The 18,901-nt window shown below is 37.2% G+C and overlaps 1 protein-coding gene and 1 long non-coding RNA gene across 3 annotated transcripts in view; both read right to left on the bottom strand.

Annotated features, from left to right (window-relative positions):
* Positions 1-18,901, bottom strand: part of SLC25A21 (solute carrier family 25 member 21) — a 293,494-nt gene that overhangs the window by 273,815 nt on the left and 778 nt on the right. The window lies entirely within an intron of this gene.
* Positions 1,013-18,894, bottom strand: LOC309400223. 2 transcript variants are annotated; one of them, XR_014176635.1, is made up of 5 exons: positions 18,814-18,894; positions 7,679-7,888; positions 6,145-6,285; positions 5,783-5,858; positions 1,013-2,083 (listed from the first exon to the last, which is right to left on the bottom strand). It is a non-coding gene; the product is annotated as an uncharacterized lncRNA (long non-coding RNA). The 2 variants fall into 2 exon arrangements; XR_014176636.1 differs by lacking the exon at positions 18,814-18,894 and adding an exon at positions 7,971-8,104.

Here is an 18,901-nt window from a genome sequence, read left to right as displayed (position 1 = left end):
CATACCAGAACTTCTCCATGTGCACAAGGTTTAAAAAATGAAAAAGAAATCCGAAAGCAGCTTCATCTGTCCTAGTAAGGTAAAACTAAACAGAATCAAAAATTATAAAAACATTGTTTCAGATTGATTTTAAGTTCAGATTGTGCCCAGTCTTTTTCCTTGCATATTAACAAGATACGTCCAGCCTAGAGGTGGGTTTCTACCAGTTTGCACCAGTTCGATAATTTGGCCTGGGTCGCAGAACCATCAGTGACCCGGGCTGGCAGGCCCCCGAACAGGTACCCCAGTCTCCGCTGGCAGCATGTATTTTATTAGTTTTTCATGGTCTTTGCACATGCGCAGAACAATTTAGAGTGCGCGAACCGGTACCAACGCCAATAGGAACCCACCCCTGGTCCAGCCATTCTAGCTTCAAAGAACAAGAACTATGAGATGAAGGAAGCAGCAAAGGAGAAAGGATCACCTGTTAAGTTGCAGTTTAATGTTATTCAAAGAAGCACTTGAAGTCATAAATATAGGCTTGGCTGCCAGAGAAACAAATAGATAATATAAAGTGTGCAAAAACATATCCGAGTATGTTATTTTATGGTCATATATATTTCAAAATGCTGAAAGTGTCAAAGATATCATTTCAAGAAAAAATAAGCAAAATGGTGCAGTAACATAAACTGCTCACATAATAGCTGTCTGCTTTCATAACTCCTTTGGACACCATTGGAAGATTCCAAAAACTGCCTTACTCTAAATGCAAGCTATTTTTACAAACATGCATTCCATTAATCATACAAACTGCTGGCATCATAGGATATTTCTAAAATAGTCAGCCTATAGGCAATCTTACTCGTGATCTGACATGGCTTTCATGCTCTCATTACTGGAAACTTTAAATTTATATATTTCACAGCTGTAAGAAGATCTCCTTCCAATTAAAAAAAAGCATGTTCCCATTTTAAAAGTTAAGAATTAATATGTCCAGCAAGAAGTTATAGGTATGAAGAATTTTCCTTTTAAAAAAAAAAGCATTAAATTTATTCCAGAACAACAATCAGACATGATTCACCAGAAGATCAACCACACTAGATGTAACCATCCTTGGCTAGACTTGAATGAAAAGATACAAAATATACATAGCTTTTAGTTGAATCAACACTTGAATATGTTTGCATTTCTAAATGGAAATAGCACCAGCTCAGCAGTAGTCAAAAAGCAACTCCTGTAATAAGTATAAACTGAAAAATTCTAAATAAGCCAACAGCTTTACAGTGTGTGAATGTACCATTTCAACGCAAAACTTGGCAAAGGAAATGAAAGAAGTAACAGGAAAATCCAATGTTCTGTGCAAATGGACATCTGCTCTCACTGTGGGCAGCCAGTGGGAAGACGCAGGCTGAAGTCTATCTCAGCCATGGAAGCTCACTGGGTGATTCAGAGCTACTCTTTCTCAGCCCAATCTATCACACAGGGTTGTCATTGTGGGGATTATTATTTATTTATTTAGCATACTGCATTGGTACACGAAAGCCAGGAGTCCACAATGTCATTACAGAGTAGTAGTATCGCTGCCTAAGATTGCTAGTTTATTCAGTTCACACTCACACGCTATCCAGGGTGCACCACAGGGGGTGAACTAATTCCGCATGCAGAGCAGCTAATGGCATTTTGCGGGAGTGTCAGTGTGATCCAGGGCTTTTTATCCACTGGTTTTCACTTTGCATTTGGGCCAATTTGGCACTGGTAGGTTTTTTGCTTCAGTCATTAGTGCCAGCGAAGTGGTACCTGTTTATCTACTTGCATTTGCATGCTTTAGAACTGGTAGGTTAGCAAGTGCTGGGAACTCAGTCCATGATGCGATGCTGGGGTTTGAACTGCTGCAGTGCAGAAAGCTGACCTTCTCTGGACAAGAAATCCAGCGTCTTCAAGCCACTGATCCACCATTATGTCATGATACAAAAGCACACTGATGTGAGCTCTTCAAGGAAAGGTGGGGCCCTCTTTCCCACAGTCTCAGTGGCAGGTAACAACCTGTAACATTCAAAGTGAGGGTCTCCTTTCTTGGTTGTACCAATCTGTGTCCTTTATATGGCTGGAGAGAAAATGATGATATTGAATTATATTGTTCTCCATTCCTTCACTTAATGTGGCAACTCACTATGTTTCAGAGATTATAGAAGAACTAATTATTATTTTAAACCATGTAAAATGTTACCAAATTTCTCTGGCACCAAATTACCAAAACCACACGTTTACTGACAAAAAACTAATTCAGATTGAAATATATTTCAGAATTACAAGACTTACATTTAAACTAGATATGAACCATTTTCATAGTTGACGTATTACTCAGCTTCAACAAAATTCAGTGCATCTTTTCCTTCTTTTTTCCTAGGAAATTTTTGATGAAATATTTAACCAATCTGCAGCCTGACATATATACTGTACTTATTATTTCTGCTTATTCTACTAAAATCGGTGCATAGGAAACAGAAGAGAAATACCTGCAGACATTGGGCAAATATGTAGCTATTTTTATGAGATGCCACTCTTTATTTTGCTCCACTTGGTTAGGGAGGCAGAGAGTTCAACCAGCAGAAGATGGCACAAAACCAATTTCGTTGTGGAATATATATTTTTCTATGAGGGTTATGTGTTTATAAAATATGTATTCATCATTTCCAAACCTGGCTTGGTTTTCGCATGCAAAATATTCACATGATTTTTTTTAGCAATGGATTCCTTTAATATGTATTCAAAAGCATGAGGCATTACTTTTAGTGGCAGTACAGAGCTAGCTTTAAATTTAAAAAATGTGTCACTTCTTTAAAAGCCAAAATTTCTTCTTTTAAAAGCATACTTTTTATTTTATTTATTTATTTGTATCCCACCCTATAATGGATAGTACTGATAGCTATTTGGGATATACCAACTCCTTGATTTTTATGTTTAGACATTTATAACCAAAATGGCACCACCCAAGAACAAAAGAGAACATTTCCAAAGGCTTGGGGAAATCCTAAGATTTCCATAAATGATTAAAGTGATGGGGAGATTAAGTGTGGAGGAAGGTACTCCAAAAAGTACCATTATGAGGATGAACATGCTTGATGTTTAATCAACAAGTGTTTTCAGAATGAAGAAAGCTGAGCAGAGGGGAAAAAAAGAATGGTGAACCCAATAGGAGGTGCTGGACATGCAAATCCCATTTAAGATGATCATCAATGTGATTATGGGAAAATAAAGCACATTTCAACAAAATGTACTTCCTTTGTAAACATATCTTTAGCACTGTACAAACCAACAATGCTTACATTTGCAACTATTTAGAATAGACAAATTTGATTATAGTTCGGTTAGGAAGTAACTTTTACAATGCAGGCTAACCAAATCAAAGCACCAACTTTTAATCTAAAATAAAATAATGAACTGAATGGCATTGACAGCGGCCAGAAAGAATATCTGGAGATCATCTTAAATTTCAGCTAGATTGAAATTCATTAGTATTTACCAAGGAAACAAACAAACAAACAAAGAAAGAAACAGAAAATTGTAAAAAGGCAGCTTCCCAAATCTCCCACAAAATCTATATTTTGAAAATGTACTATATGTTTGGTTTGCAGCCTTTCGATCACTTACAACTCTAAACATAAAAGTTAAGACTTGCATGAAAGTTGTTACCATAATCCTTGGGCTTTTCCGTACTAAATAACTCAACGTGGTTCTCAAATGCTTGAATCACTTGCAAACTGTTAGCAGAATGTTGCTAAAGGGCAATCTCTTTCACTGCCATTCTGGCAGGATCGGCTCAGTATAATTTATTCAAAAGGCTTATGTATAAAACCAGCATTTATTTTAATAATGCTGTACCACAGGGGTGTCAAACTGAAGACCCGCGGGCCACATTCGGCCCGTGGGGTACTTAAATCTGGCCCACAGGCCCGGTCTGGAAATAGCAAACAACCGTCCTGTGGTGCCTCTTGTAGCCAAAATGGGACACAGGGGGAGGGGACGCAATCATGGCTGCCCATGCCCCGGTTTTCGGCCTAGACGACCTCCTGCAGCACCCTGCTGGCCAGAACAGATCTAGAATTAGAATCTAGAGAACTGGCAGGGTGCTGGAGGATGTGTCCATCCCATCTCCTGCCCCTGCCCCCCCCCCCCCCCCGGCCGGTCTACAGAGAACTACAATGCTGATCCGGCCCTCGAAAAAAATCCAGTTTGACACCCCTGCTCTACCACACAATGAAATATAAGTATTGTGTGTAGGAACTAGGAAGTTGCATTATATTAAGTAAGACTGTATTTTTATATATGCCATGACTGAGAGCACACTCAAAATGCTGAGCAGTTTTCTCCTATTATCTGCTACTTAGTTCTGATTTATTTAATTCATCTAATTCACTTTTATCCTGTCTTTCCTCCAAAAATTCAAGAAAGCTTACTGGAGAATCACTTTTCATTTTATCCCAGCAGACCTCTGGGATAGATAGGTTGGACTAACAAAGAATTATTGGGTCAAAGTCACCCAGTAATCTTCTGTGGCTCATGGTAGACTTAACTTTGGCCTCTACAGTCCTAGTTATCCTTCAACCATTAAAATCACCCTTTTAGCCAGAAAGGCCAGTAGCTGAACCCAGGGGCCTTCTATATAAAAAGTATGTATCTTATCCAGTGCCAATTTAAGGGTATATGGCACACTTAAGCCACACTGCCTGATGGTGCCACCTCCCTTTGAAGTTTTGCATTTTTAGAATGTCAGAAGGAAGGGCAGCACTGGCACTCCCTAAACTTTGATGCCCTAGGCCAGTGATGGCTAACCTTTTTGTTGTCGCGTGCCAAAAGTATGTATGCGCTTGCATCCATAATGTAATGCGTGTGCATCCCCATGCACCTCCCATGCATGTGCATGGAATCCCCCATGTGCCCCATACGTGCGTGCACAACCCCCGCTCCCCCATGCATACACATGTGACCCCAGAATATGCGCCCCACTCCCCATACATGCATGGCAGAGATCCGAAAAACAGCTGGTCAGTGGGAGGTGCCCAGCTGGGCAACGGTTCGCATGCCCTCAAAGAGGGCTCTGCATGCCACCTGTGGCACACGTGCCATAGGTGCACCATTATGGCCCTAGGCCAGTGTCTACCCATTCTTAGCCTAAAGCCAATCTTGGGCTTATCACTGAGCAATTACTCTACACACTTGAGAGCAAAATCTTATCCAGACGCTCATTGTTTGAAATATTGGATAATAAAATAGTGAATTGTCCAAGTGGATCCAATTCTTCCTCACCCTTGGAAACTAGAATTAATGCCGTATTTTTTGTTTAATCAAATATAATGCAACATTATGTGAATCCAAACACTAAGGTTTGATCAAATCCCTATAATCAGAGTTGTTACAGCAAAATACAGCATGTAAAATATGAGAAAGAAAAGAAGGAGGACAAGTGTATGATTTGGATTAAGGAAAAACAAAGTATTTGAATGCAGATAATATCTAATCTTCTTGATAAGCAGTCAATGATAGGAGCCGGTTTAGTGCTTTAAGGCACCAGACTAGAAACCAAGGAGAATGGGAGTTTCAGTCCTGCTTAGACACAAAAGCTGGCTGGATAACCTTAGGGCTTTTTACTCTCTTTCAGCCCAAGTCACCTCACAGGATTGTTGTTGTGGGGAAAAATAGTAGGAGGAAGAAGAATTAGTTATGTTCTCCAGCTTGAGTTATTTATAAAAATAATAAAGGCAATGATAAAGAATAAAAAAAAATGAAAATGGATGATAATTACCAATCACTGAAGGTGTCAGTGATGCAATCCCCCTTTGCTCCATCACTGCTTCGCTGATGCCAGAGTGCCATGAATCCTTGGCGGGAGGGGGGGAGGGACGGAGTTAGCAAGTAGGGAGGGAAGACAAAGAAACCAAAACCACTTCAAGTGCCTGCCAGAGACATTAACCAACCAACCCCAAGGTCACAACCATGGGAATGGAATGTGGACCATGACCGAGCCCACCAAAACCTCAGAACTGTTACTAAAACAATTTGTTTGAATTCAATTGGACACAAGTGAGATAGTTGGGGGAAGACATGGGAAAGGGGAAAATAAATAGGGAACTTTTGCGCTCAAACTTTACATCTGGCTTTTTCTACCTTGCAACGACTTGGCTTTAGTAAAAGTATTCCTTTCACTACACATGCAGTTGAAGGCTCTTTCTCTCTAAATGACGAAGTTCGGAAAAGCCCGATAGGTTTTAGAAGTGCCAGCTTCAGACGGCTGAGTATCATATAATGCTGAAATACAAACTAAGAGAAAAAGATACATGCGATTCAGTTCACCCAAATAACAATTGTATAATAACATATTTTAAATGCTACAAAACATTTTCCTTTAAAATGGCTTAGAAATGTTTTCCTTGTTAAAAAATTAAGTAATAGCCCCATGCCACATGGTCTGTATTAACCTTCACCTCACATTCAGCAAATTCAATGCACAAAAGAAATTAAGTGTTGGAAACCAATAAATAAAAGTGCCTTTGATGCAAGAAGGAAATATTTGGAACAATTAGAGCTGCAACAAAAGGAAGGAAAACAGAAGAATGTATCACTTCCTGGCTTCTCTAAATAGTTTCAGGGACTTCATCTCAGGAGGGAAGCTATTAGAAACTTCAAATTTATTCCTTCAATTGGGAATGTCGTAAAGAAGTTTTGTGTAAGGAAGGGAGGTGGTTGGTGTATTAGGAAGATATCATCTCCACTCTGGTTTATTCTGTTTTTTTAACTTTATTGTTGTTGTTAGTTGTGAAGTGGTATCCGACCCTCACAACCCCATGGACAACGTTCCTCTAGCCCTACTGTTGGTTACCATCCTCTGGAGTCCATTTAAGCTCACGCCTACTGCTTCGGTGACTCCATCCAGCCACCATAATCTCTGTCATTCCTTTCTTGTTTTGCCCTCAATCTTTCCCAGCATTAGGCTCTTCACCACTGAGTCCTTCCTTCTCATTAGGTGGCCAAAGTATTTGAGTTTCATCTTCAGGATCTGGCCTTCTACAGAACAATCAGGGTTTATTTCCTCTAGGACTGACCGGTTTGATTGTCTTGCAGTCCAAGGGACTCGCAGGAGTCTTCTTCGGCACCATAGTTCAAAGGCCCCAATTCTTTGGCGCTCAGCCTTTCTTATATTCCAACTTTCACAGCCATACATTGCAACTGGGAAAACCATAGCCTTGACTATACGCACTTTTGTTGGCAGGGTGATGTCCATCTGCTTTTTTGTATGCTGTCTAGATTTGTCATAGCTTTCCTTCCCGGGAACAAATGACTTTTAATTTCTTAATTTTTTAAATTACTAAATATTAAATTTGACAAAGATTAAGTGTTTCAATGATTATAAGTCTGCGTTTAGGTGTTGCAAACCTCCCAGATTCTCTTGACAGTGAGATGGGTGGCATATAAATTTAATACATGAATAAAGTTCCACAATTCTATCCTTGAAAGGATATCTGCTCTGAAGGTCCCAATTTCTTCTCATTCCAATGCAGTATAAAGAAACTGATTTTCCCCCCAACACAATTAACCACATGGTGAAAAAGGCAACATTTTCACCTTGCAGAAAATAGGAGCCTATCAAGACATGAACTGATCTCCTTCCATGCCCCACTTAAGTCTGGTCATACAGACTTACCTATTTGTATTTGTACTGCCGGACATACCACTTCAGGCCTATCTCTGCAGTGACTCTTTGGAGAAGAGAAACCAGTGTAAGCTCCCTTTGTTTGATCTGTCTCAACTTTGCATCTCAAACTGAGGAACAGTAAGAAGTCGGAGAAGAAGAAGGGAAGCATTAGATACTAGCCAGCAATTTGAATTCTCTCTGATGTGATTGCTGCCACATCTATCAGAAAAAGAAGAGAAAGTTATACCAACTAGCGGCAAAACATTATTTTACCTGTATCCTGAAATCTGCAAGTACTTACTAGGCTGTTATGCGTCACTGAAAGGAATACTGTACATTCAAGTGGAGGTGAAAAAAAATGGGGAAAGCTGGTTCCTTGGTTGTCTTTCTTGCAGTTTTGGGGACAGGCCTGGAGAGGGATAACACAAATGTTTTCTGTTCCTCTACCCCAGAGATGGCAGAAAATCTGCTTTATTTCTCAGGCAACTGGCCACAAAGCAAATACAAATACTGGAAGATAGTCATCGAGACCAGCTTCCCTGGCCAGTTTCACAATACAGTAATGATACATATGATATGAGACACCAGCTCAAACAGTCTGATTAAAATGTGATCTCCTGCTTTAATTTTCAGAGGACAAGCTAATAAAATGAAGTCTCCTTTTCCCTTTCACCCATCATTAGTGTTAAAATCTCACATCTAAAAAGTTTTGCCCACCGTGGAGATAATCACCTCCACCTCTATCATCGCAATATCCTTCTTGTGATAAGTGAGTTGGAATTTTTGTGTTAAAATTTATAGATATTTTATCAGGTTGCCCTGATTTAAAAAAAAAACACTTAAGGGAGTGGGAACATAAATTTGCAATGGTTCTGTAGCTATCAAGCATCAATCTATAAACTTTAATCCATTCTTTTGGTTGGGGAAAAGAAGACAAAACAGATGAAATAAGTGGACATAATCGATCGGTGCATGAAAGTTAATGGCGGGCAAAAAAAAAAGAATGAGACAAACTTGAACACAGTAGGTCTAATTTTCTGAATGAATGCTAGTAATTTAATGATAAATATAAATGCTTGTCTAGAAATAAATTAACCATTGCTTTTTTGTGTGCTTTATTTTTTAAAGGAAATATATATTATATATAAAAATGGAAAATGTGTTTGACAGCAGAAGCATCAATACAAAAATTCAGCTCCTAAGGACAATATAGTTGAGCAACTACATTATAAACTACCACACTCAAGATTGTGATGTTCTGTGCCTGCTTATATCTGGCTTAGCATGATGGCATGGCAAGCTTATTTTATTTTCCTCATTTACTGTTTTTTCTAATTCCTTACGTACCCCCATTGCGGAAAGCGACTCTCTGTATTTAAATGGACTATAGTCCCCAAAAACCTTTGACATGCTGAATTTATTAATTTTTCCTTCCAAAAGACTGCTGTTTATGAAAATAAGACATTTCAATCACGCACAGTTAATCATTTTGAAAGTTTCAAGTTAAAATATATATTTCATGGGGCAATTATTGCAATTGTCCTACATTTAAAAAATTTTTAATACAACATACATATCTGCTACTTTGTGACTTTAAACAGTAAATTACAGAAATTCTAAACACTTTGTTTAAAAGTTTTATTAAAATCAGTTGGACTTGCTTCTATGTAAACATAGTTAGAATTCTTCTGTTTATTCAGGGAATTAAATTATAAAATATTTAACATTCAGAATTAGAGGGCCTTCTACTGTCAGTATTATAAAATGCTCATTGCAAACTTATACCATTTTGGGAAGGGGAGAAATATATATGACATGGCAAACTTGCATTCAAATTCAAGTGACTTCAAAAATCTGTTTCTCATTTAACTTTTCCAGTCAGAAACTTTATTTTCATATGTAAACAACTGTTGCATAATCAGAACTTTTCTAAAATGCAGACTGATGCAAAAAAAAATCAAAATGTTAAAAATGCTATTTAATAAAGTGGTATGCTTCGAAGATAAAACATTGATTAGTTTCTGCACTCAAACAGTCTCACTTATAAGGAAAGATTTTAAGGAAAATTTAATCTGGTGTCCAAATATAACATTACTTTAAACATGAGGTCATCTAAACATCTGTCTCCAATATATCCATAGGGATTTAAATCAAAAGTCTGCTAAACATGTACAATCATTTAGAAAATAAATAACAGAACAAATTTTCTCTTGATTATGATTATCATGCATTTTAAGAGGAAACATTTATTCTAATAAAAAAAGTCTGAATTTAAAGTTTATTGACATTAAAGTAAAATAGTTACTTTCCAAGAATATGACATTGATTTTTACTTACTCTAATCCTGAATAATATCCACGATTCAATACTTGGGAAACAAGGCCTGTGCTTTGACAATTTTAGTACTTTAGGGCTTTAATTAATATTATAATAGAAGAACTGGGTGATCACCAAAATATTTATCTTTGCAAAGCAACTTCAATCTCAGATCCATTTTTTTTTCTACGTGGTGCAATTTGGATTGCAGTTTTTGCAATTCCCAGAGTGCTGTAATACAGAGGTTGTCCAACCTTGGCAACATTAAGACTTGTGGACTTCAATTCCTAGTATTCCTCACGACTGGGAATTCTGGGAGTTGAAGTCCACAAGTCTTAAAGTTACCACCGTTGGACACCCTGTTCTAGTTATCCAAAGGGCACCTAGTTTGAAAAGATGGACCATCCCTCTGGCAAAGAGACAAGATCAGGTGGAAATGTCTTTTGATGCATCCAGATCAAAGGTACAGTAGTACCTCCATTTCCAAATGCCACAATTTCATCTATTGCAAAAGCCCTGGATTCAATGCTCCTCTGATCTTCATCATGTCACGAACAAGCCAAAAATTAAGGCCTTAATATTTTATTTTTCATTCATTTCAATGTAAGTTAAAAGTTTAAGAAAAAAATTAGAAATATTGATCCAGAAACCAAAAAACAGTTTCAAGTTGGCTTTTGTTATCCCTTGCAGTGGCCACTTATAAGCTAGAAGTCGGCTGTGGCTCTGAATGGATCCTCCTTTTAGCCCTTTTATGATTTCTCTCTCATCCTTACTTTAGTATAACAATGCAGCATTATGCACTTCCTAATTCCACAATACACTGAGATTGTATCTAACACTCCTACTAAATTAGTAGCATGTACAATTTAAAAAAAGAGTAATATTTGAGTGGAAGAGAAGTTCAATATCAAACTATTGACTATTGACTATTGAATTTAGTCAGACCTTTTCTGTGCTATTTATATGCATTCACTACTAACCTAATACAGTATAAAAGATAGGAAAAGACATAATCTTAAGAAGCCAAGGTCCTTATGTAACTAAAATTGTGCAAACATTGGGAAGTGAGCTGGCACCTTCATCTTTGCTAAAATATGTGGCCTTAGGGACATATATTTATTAAATTTTAGTTCACTAATTTCAGTTCTCTTGGTGAACCACAAAGCTATTTAACATACTTGATATAAAAAAACATTCTTTTGGTGGTAGCTCCAGAGTTGTGAAACACTCTTCACAAAGGTTTCCATACAACTTACGTTATGATCTTTTTTAGTGCTTGGGAAAACCTTAGCCTCTTCTCAGGATTTTAAGCAACATTTTGCATTTTAGAACTTCAGAATTTTATTCCTATTTCATCATTATGAATTATGCCTGCTTATTGCCATGATTATTGCTGCTCCTGATTTTTATTGTTTCCTGTTTTGAAATCTCTGTTTCTTTTACGCTGGTTTATATTATCTTTATATTGTTTCATTTTTTTCTCGTTTCTGTTGTTGGAAAAAGAAAAGAAAACAATAAAAAGGAGAAAAAAGGAGAAAAGGATAAAAGCATACCTCTCCCATGCGCTAAAACGGCTAACTATGTCTTCTTCTATTATTCATTTAAATCAATTTACTTAACAATAAGAAACAAATGGGAAATTAAATATATAAATTAATATACACATTCCAAATTTAAAAAAAGGCCTGGCAGGAAAACTACAACAGAATATAGAAATAGAGGTGAATTCTTCTGACTGTAGTTAACTGATGGGGAATGGGTGTCCCTCCTATTTTGTAGTATCTGAGATCTTACTGCAAATGGAGAATATCTATGATCATTGTCTTGAAAAGAACACAGGCATCTAAATTCACTAATAAATTTCCAAACTGAATTTAATATATTAAATAACTTTTGTCCAAAAAAATGACAACTACAACACAAGACTCCGTTGTATAAAATGCTGTATATTTTAAGACCCTCTCTCTAATTACTCAGTGGTGACTCCTGCCCTTTGGAAGAATTTTTCCACTGGCATACAATTAGCCTCAACTCTGCAGGCCTTTGAAAAGGCAGTGATGGGCTGAGTCTTTTCTGACTGATCAGTTAAAGATTTCAATTCTGATCACTATTTCATCTTATTGTTGGAATAAATTTAAATGAGACATGCAGTTTGTATTAGTTGATTAAGGTTTCTTTTATTTTTGTAAGCTATGCTGAATCGCCTGATCTGAATGCCACAGAAATGATTTAATAAATAGTTAATGGTTGAACACATTCATCTTCTTCTGAAAAGATTTAAACATAGCGTATTAGTTTTATGGGCTTGTTATAAAGAGATGTAATAAAAAGATGTAATACAGAATCCTGTATTACACAGATTTCTGGAGCACTTAGGGCTGCAGACTCATATCAAGATATTATCATTGTTTTAATTAAATATATCTTTATTTTATACTTCTCAAACTGGAGTTGGCAAGTGATGTTTGACCATTTGCTGCTAGAAGAAAACGAACAAAACCTCTAAGTAATGCCCTGTAAATAATTGATTGGCAATGTAGCAAGCAATCTACAGACTTGATTGAATCAATCCTTCAAGCCAAGTATGAGGCAATTTAAAGAACGAAATCAAATCGCATTATGGGGAGATCTGAAGACAATTAAAGTATTTGATTACTTTATGGCCTTAGAGAGTATCCGACTTTTAGAATGTGAACAAACTGATTGATAATGGGAATTCTGATACTGACAAAAGTAGCCAACTAGTGAGTTTTATCACTTCCCAAATCCTATTAATCAGATCAAATAAGGAATAAAAGTTCTTTCGCTGGTGTCTCACTTTTCTAATAGAATGTGCGGGAGGAATGAATGGAGAAAGAGAAGTTCAAGATTTATTACGTAGCTTTAAAGGGGGAGGGGGCAGTGTGTAATCCTCTATCCTTTCCCTAAGCCATTTATCCTTATTCTTCATTAAATCTCAGTCTATTCTATGGTATATAGTCTGCTAGTCTAATGTCTGCCATTCTTCAGCTAATTGATTTTTCAGAGCAAGTCCAGCATAACTGTCCCAAAGCTCATAACTTTTCAGATAACTAAACTCTTCTCTTTTATCCATCAAATCTCTAATGATTTTACTCAAAATTTATTGCTAATGGCTTTTTTAATTTTTTCATTAATATTCACTTCTCATAAAGATGCAATTTTAATATCTAATGTTATCATTAGTCTATTTTTTACATGAAGTTAAATAAAAATGATATTCCCTATTCACCTGCAACCCATCCCCGAAGATTAAAAGTATTAAAATAGCGTTATGCTGCCATCTAGTGGCCAGTTTAGTGGATTTATATAAAACGATTTTAATGAGTGGATCTCTGCTGAAATATATAGCAACTAACAATTACATGCAAGTCTATTCAGAAGCAAGTGAATATGACTTATTCTAAGGTAAGTAGTAGGTATTGGGTGTTCAGCTGTGGCTTAGGAATATAATTGTACTAAACAAAATTATCTACTTTGAATGAAACAACAGCAAAATATAGTTTCATATAACGAAAAGAACATTTAAAGCCAAAGAAATATATTCTTGCAGACTACCTCAGATACACGTGATTCAAGTTAATTAAATATATATTGAGGAAGTCTTTCCCTGGTACATTATTTCAAATAAGCAAACAAAATTCAGTGTCACTGTAGATAACAGTAGCCAATTGCACAATTACACAGCAATGAAATGATTTGGATGAAAAGCCCAATGCTGTTCATAACAAATGATTATTTAATCAAACCACAAGTTATGTTCAATATTGATGTACTGCTGCTACTCTTTAAGAACTATGGAGGTGCAATGGTTAGAATGCACTAGTGCAGGCTGTTCACTCCCAGGAATTCGATCGTGACCAGCACAAGGTTGACTCAACCTTCCATCCTTCCACTGTTGGTAAAATGAGGACCTAGATAGTTGGGAGTAATATGTTGACATTGTAAATCATTCAAAGAGTGCTGTAAAGTACTATGGGATGGTAAATAAGTCTAAGTGCTTTTACTATTCAATTTAAAGTGGTACAAGTGCAGAGATACCATATAGAGGTTGAGAACTTCAGCTCTTCTACCCTCCATCACTACTCCTTCTATGCTTTGACAACAAATCATACCTCCATCAGTTCTAAGAGTAGTGTTATCTTGACTGCTCTCTGTTCTGCTCCTAAACTAATGTGGGCATATGACTTTTAAGGAGGAAGATCTACCCTCTATCTGGTTTTCACTAATGAAGCATTTGCAGAAAGACAATGCAAGAAGCTACTACGGTTGGCACCCTACAGCAGAGGAAGAAATCAAACATGGGAAAAGGAGGCTAGTTGTTCTGTCTAAGGCAGAAGAACAATATGAGAAAGTCTAGCTTTCTATAAACGCATTATTAAACCTCCCTAAAGAATTAGATTTGAAAAAGGCAAAGGTATATTTGCAGAAAATGGAACAGGTGTGTTTCTGTGTTAAGCCAGGCTTTTATAACTACACCTTCTGAATAAACCATAATCATATTTGGGTTTGAACAATATACCACTAAATTGTAAAGAAAAATACCACCCAGAATTCACATATCATATTAAGATAGGCAAATATATACAAAGCTGTAGAAAACTCAAATTCGAAGAGCTCTATGGAATCTTAGAATGATATAAAGACATTAAAATAATTTTATGATGGGACATGTGGAGTTCTGTTAACGAGAATTGGCTCAATTCTCAAGAGGACAAGTAAAGAAGTAAACCGAAGTGACTGATTAAGTTTGGCTGGGTAAGGATAGGATTTTGGCATCTGGCTAGAAATAGGGGTTATTAATTAAAATAAATACATCAGGCTTCCTCCATTTAAACTAGAAGTTTGAAAAGAGGAAAACATGAGAGAAAGAGTAGATGAAGGCAGTAGATGAAGACTCTTTCCTAGTGGTCATAGATATGATTTTCTAATCCATTTGCTATAGTCGTAAAAAAAAAAACCTCAAAGGTACAAAGACCTAAACAATCACACTTATATTAGAAAGGGCTTAAAAATCTGAAAAAATGATATAATGTCCTTGCAAAAAGTTAATTCATAATTAATTAACTGTAGTTGGAAATTACTTTTTATCATTTTTTTAGATTATTGCTTGTTTTTCTTCCATGAAATGCGAAGTGGAGGACAGAGATGGCCTAAGCACTCTTTTGGTCCTTATCCAAACAGTACAAAAACACCACTCCATCTGTATTTTATTACCAATTTTGCTATAAATTAAATTTTATTAAATGGATGGAAATTTTATTAAAGAGTTGTGCCAGCCTGAAATGTGGCAAAATGAAAGCAGTGCAACCGGAAGTAAAAATGCTTATTCTTGTATGCCTAAATTATAATTTTCCTGGATGAATCTTGCATATGTCTACTTGGTGTTTGTATCATTTAAGTTGTAAACTCTTGATCTCCATAAAGCAATTGAGAATGGAAAAAAACAAGTTCCATGGGCCAGTGTTTAATTCTTTGGTTCAGGAAACTGGTCGCCACGATGTAAAAAAGATGTGGAGATTCTAGAAAGAGTGCAGAGAAGAGCAACAAAGATGATTCGGGGACTGGAGACTAAAACATATGAAGAACGGTTGCAGGAACTGGGTATGTTTAGCTTAAGTGAAAGAAGGACTAGGGGAGACATGATAGCAGTGTTCCAATATCTCAGGGGTTGCCACAAAGAAGAGGGAGTCAAACTATTCTCAAAAGCACCTGAGGGTAGAACAAGAAGCAATGGGTGGAAACTAATCAAGGAGAGAAGCAACTTAGAACTGAGGAGAAACTTCCTGACAGTTAGAACAATTAATCAGTGGAACAGCTTACCTCCAGAAGTTGTGAATGCCCCAACACTGGAAGTCTTTAAGAAGATGTTGGATAGCTATTTGTCTGAAACGGTATAGGGTTTCCTGCCTAGGCTGAGGGTTGGGCTAGAAGACCTCCAAGGTCCCTTCCAACTCTACTATTGTATTGTATTGTATTATAAAGAAGATGGAGGAATACACTGGGTGGCCTTGGGCCAATCACTCTCTCTCTCAGCCCAACCACTTCACAGGGGTGTTGTAGGGAAAATAAGAGGAGGAAGGTGTATTGGATATTTGTATTGGATTTGTTCGTCCCCTTGAACTAGTTGTAAAAATAATAAAGGTGGGATACGAATAGATAAATAATAAGTATAATTACATACCTATGGGCCATCAAGCAAGCAAGTGAAGTGCAAAAATGATCAGAGAGATGAACCAAAACCAAGGAAGATATGCAAAAAGAGGGCAAGACTAGAGCACCAGGACTATTAAGCCACATTCCCTTTATATGGGCTATATATAACCTAACAAATAGTTTTGTGTGTGACTGGCTATAATACAATATGTTTGCTGCAGGCATGCGGAAGTTGGTTTAGTTGGAAAAGGACTGATGAGACAAGATAGTTATTATAAGCCATTATCTTTCAATCATAAACAGTTCCAGCCCTTGCCTGCAAACTAGAGATGTTGCATTCATCTGTATCAGGCCTACCAACACACAACCACCAAGTAGCCTTATGTGGCCTGCTGCAAAATTTTAAAAAGTTGATAAATTAACTGCCACCATCCCAAAAGACATGTAGGACAGCACCTCCAGGCCTCACTGCCACTGTCGTCTCCAATGCAGCAGCTGCTCTGCTAACCACCAAACTACTGACTGGCATATAAAGTGTTCCTTTGTAGCCTGCAAGTATTTATAATTTATTAATATTGCCCTTTGCCTCTACAAGTTGTGCAGGACTGATTTATATTACAAAGTTATGGGAAAAAACCCCTTTCCTTCAGCCTCTACTCTCACGTCTCACAGTATCAGCATTATTTTTCTATCAACCCCCAATCATAATATATGGATACTTTCACCCAAAGAATGGCAATGTAACTATGGAAAAATTTAAAACATCAAAGAAATAATATATTTTCCAAGCAAGAGAGAGGTTTGGGAGAACATAGTTCTTGGATATGTTCTCTTGGTTATGACTTGGTTCTCATTCTTCTACAGAGTTGAGGAACAATGTTGCCCAACAACCACAAATATTTGAATCTATTTAAGAAGCTCCAATATTGTCAATTTCACTTTAATTTCAATTTAACCCTAACACAAACCACCAGCTCATTGAGAGTTAGACCAAAAATATGTGTCCTTTTTTGTGCTTTTAACCATTTTTTCCATCAGGCCTGGAGATCCCCTGGCAGCATGTAACATGGCAATTTTAACCCTTTGATTTTAACCCTCATGATCTTGTTCTTATTTAATTATGTTTTAATGATTTTATAATATCGCCCTCTTTGAGAGAGATGGGCAATTCAGAAGTGTGAAATATAAATAAATGTTTAATTGTTAACTTTATTGTGCAATGCCTAGAGTAACTTTGTGTGAAATGGAAAGTTATATAAATTTGATGAATGAATGGAATGAAATGTGGAAATGGCTTAAAGGACAGATGCTTAGGGCACCAATTCCCTATTTAAGATGTCCTTCCCCAGATAGGCTCTGCCTTAATCTACTTTGTGGATGGCAATTCTCCTCACGTCATACAAAGTTTAATGCTACTCTTAACTTGACAGAATGTATATACTCCTAAATCTACGCACTACTGAAAATTGATTTCAAAGTTTCATGGAGCCACATTGCTCTCTACGACTTTTTAAATATAATATAAAGTAAGATACTTTATAAAAGCAGAACTAGGGAACATTACAATGGTGGATCTCCTATAAAATATCAGGCCCAAATCCCACTTTAGTTATCAGCCCGCGCTTCATTTAGCCTTGCAGCTGACGTAGCAGGCCCAAATTGGGAAAATAGCAGTTTTGTGCCCTGGAAATAGAATACTTCCCGTCAATCCTCTTTGCCTAATCCTAAATATCAGACACTATAGAGCAGTGTTTCTCAATCTTGTCAACTTGAAGATGTCCGGACTTCAACTCCCAGAATTCCCCAGCCAGCAAATGCTGGCTGGGGAATTCTGGGAGTTGAAGTCCGGACATCTTCAAGTTGACAAGATTGAGAAACAGTGCTATAGAGCGAGGCCTGCATTCTAAAACATGTAAAGGAACCAGAACAGACATAATACTACATTAATAAATACAGCATTTATTAATAAAGTGCACACACTTTATACATAAGAAACTTATCTCATACAGGTAGGGCTAAGAGAGCCCCTGTGTGATACGCAGAAGACCCATGCGGCGACTTTCACCAATTATGGCCTGTTTGACCTTTCCTTCTATTAAATCCCCCCTTTAATCTATCTCAGAGTTCTAAAACTGCTTAACTGTCATGGGTGCCTAACTTCTTCCTACCTGCTAATCTCAGTACAGCCCTTTCTTCCTCCTTTGCTTTTCTGATTCACAGCATTTGTGGTCCACCTTCCACAGCAAAATCTCCCAAAGCAGTTACATCCCATGAATACATAACATTATAGCACAGAGCAACAGACACTCTAAAAATTGATAAACATAAGTACATCATCTAGATACAGCAGGCTTAAAAGATCCGGGTTCCAAAACTCAGGGCGATTACTAGATCGCGGAATTAGTATACAAACAGGTTGGCTGGATTTCCAGAGTCCACATCTGGCGCCTTTAGCCATCACAAAACGATATACGGTATCTAAATCCCAGCCCTGCTGATTTAAGAAAGCTCACCGTTAATATCAATTCGCTTTCAACTACCTACAGAAGCAACTAACTCATTTGAGCGCAGTAATCACGCTACAAGGCCTTGTTAAAAAAAAGTTTTTAAAAAGTTTGCTCTACAAGCCACGTTTAGGGAAAAGCTCCATCTACCTCCACGGAGTTTACCGTGGCGTAACACGGATCAGCTCCTCCGAACGGAGCAACAGGGCTCAACCAAGGCCAGCTACCGCGCACTACC

This window comes from Natrix helvetica (genome assembly GCF_964273705.1).
Source record: "Natrix helvetica genome assembly, chromosome: 1".
Taxonomy (NCBI): Eukaryota; Metazoa; Chordata; class Lepidosauria; order Squamata; family Natricidae; genus Natrix; species Natrix helvetica.
The sequence above is the reverse complement of the archived record's forward strand: the minus strand, read 5'-3'. Positions and strand labels throughout refer to the sequence as shown.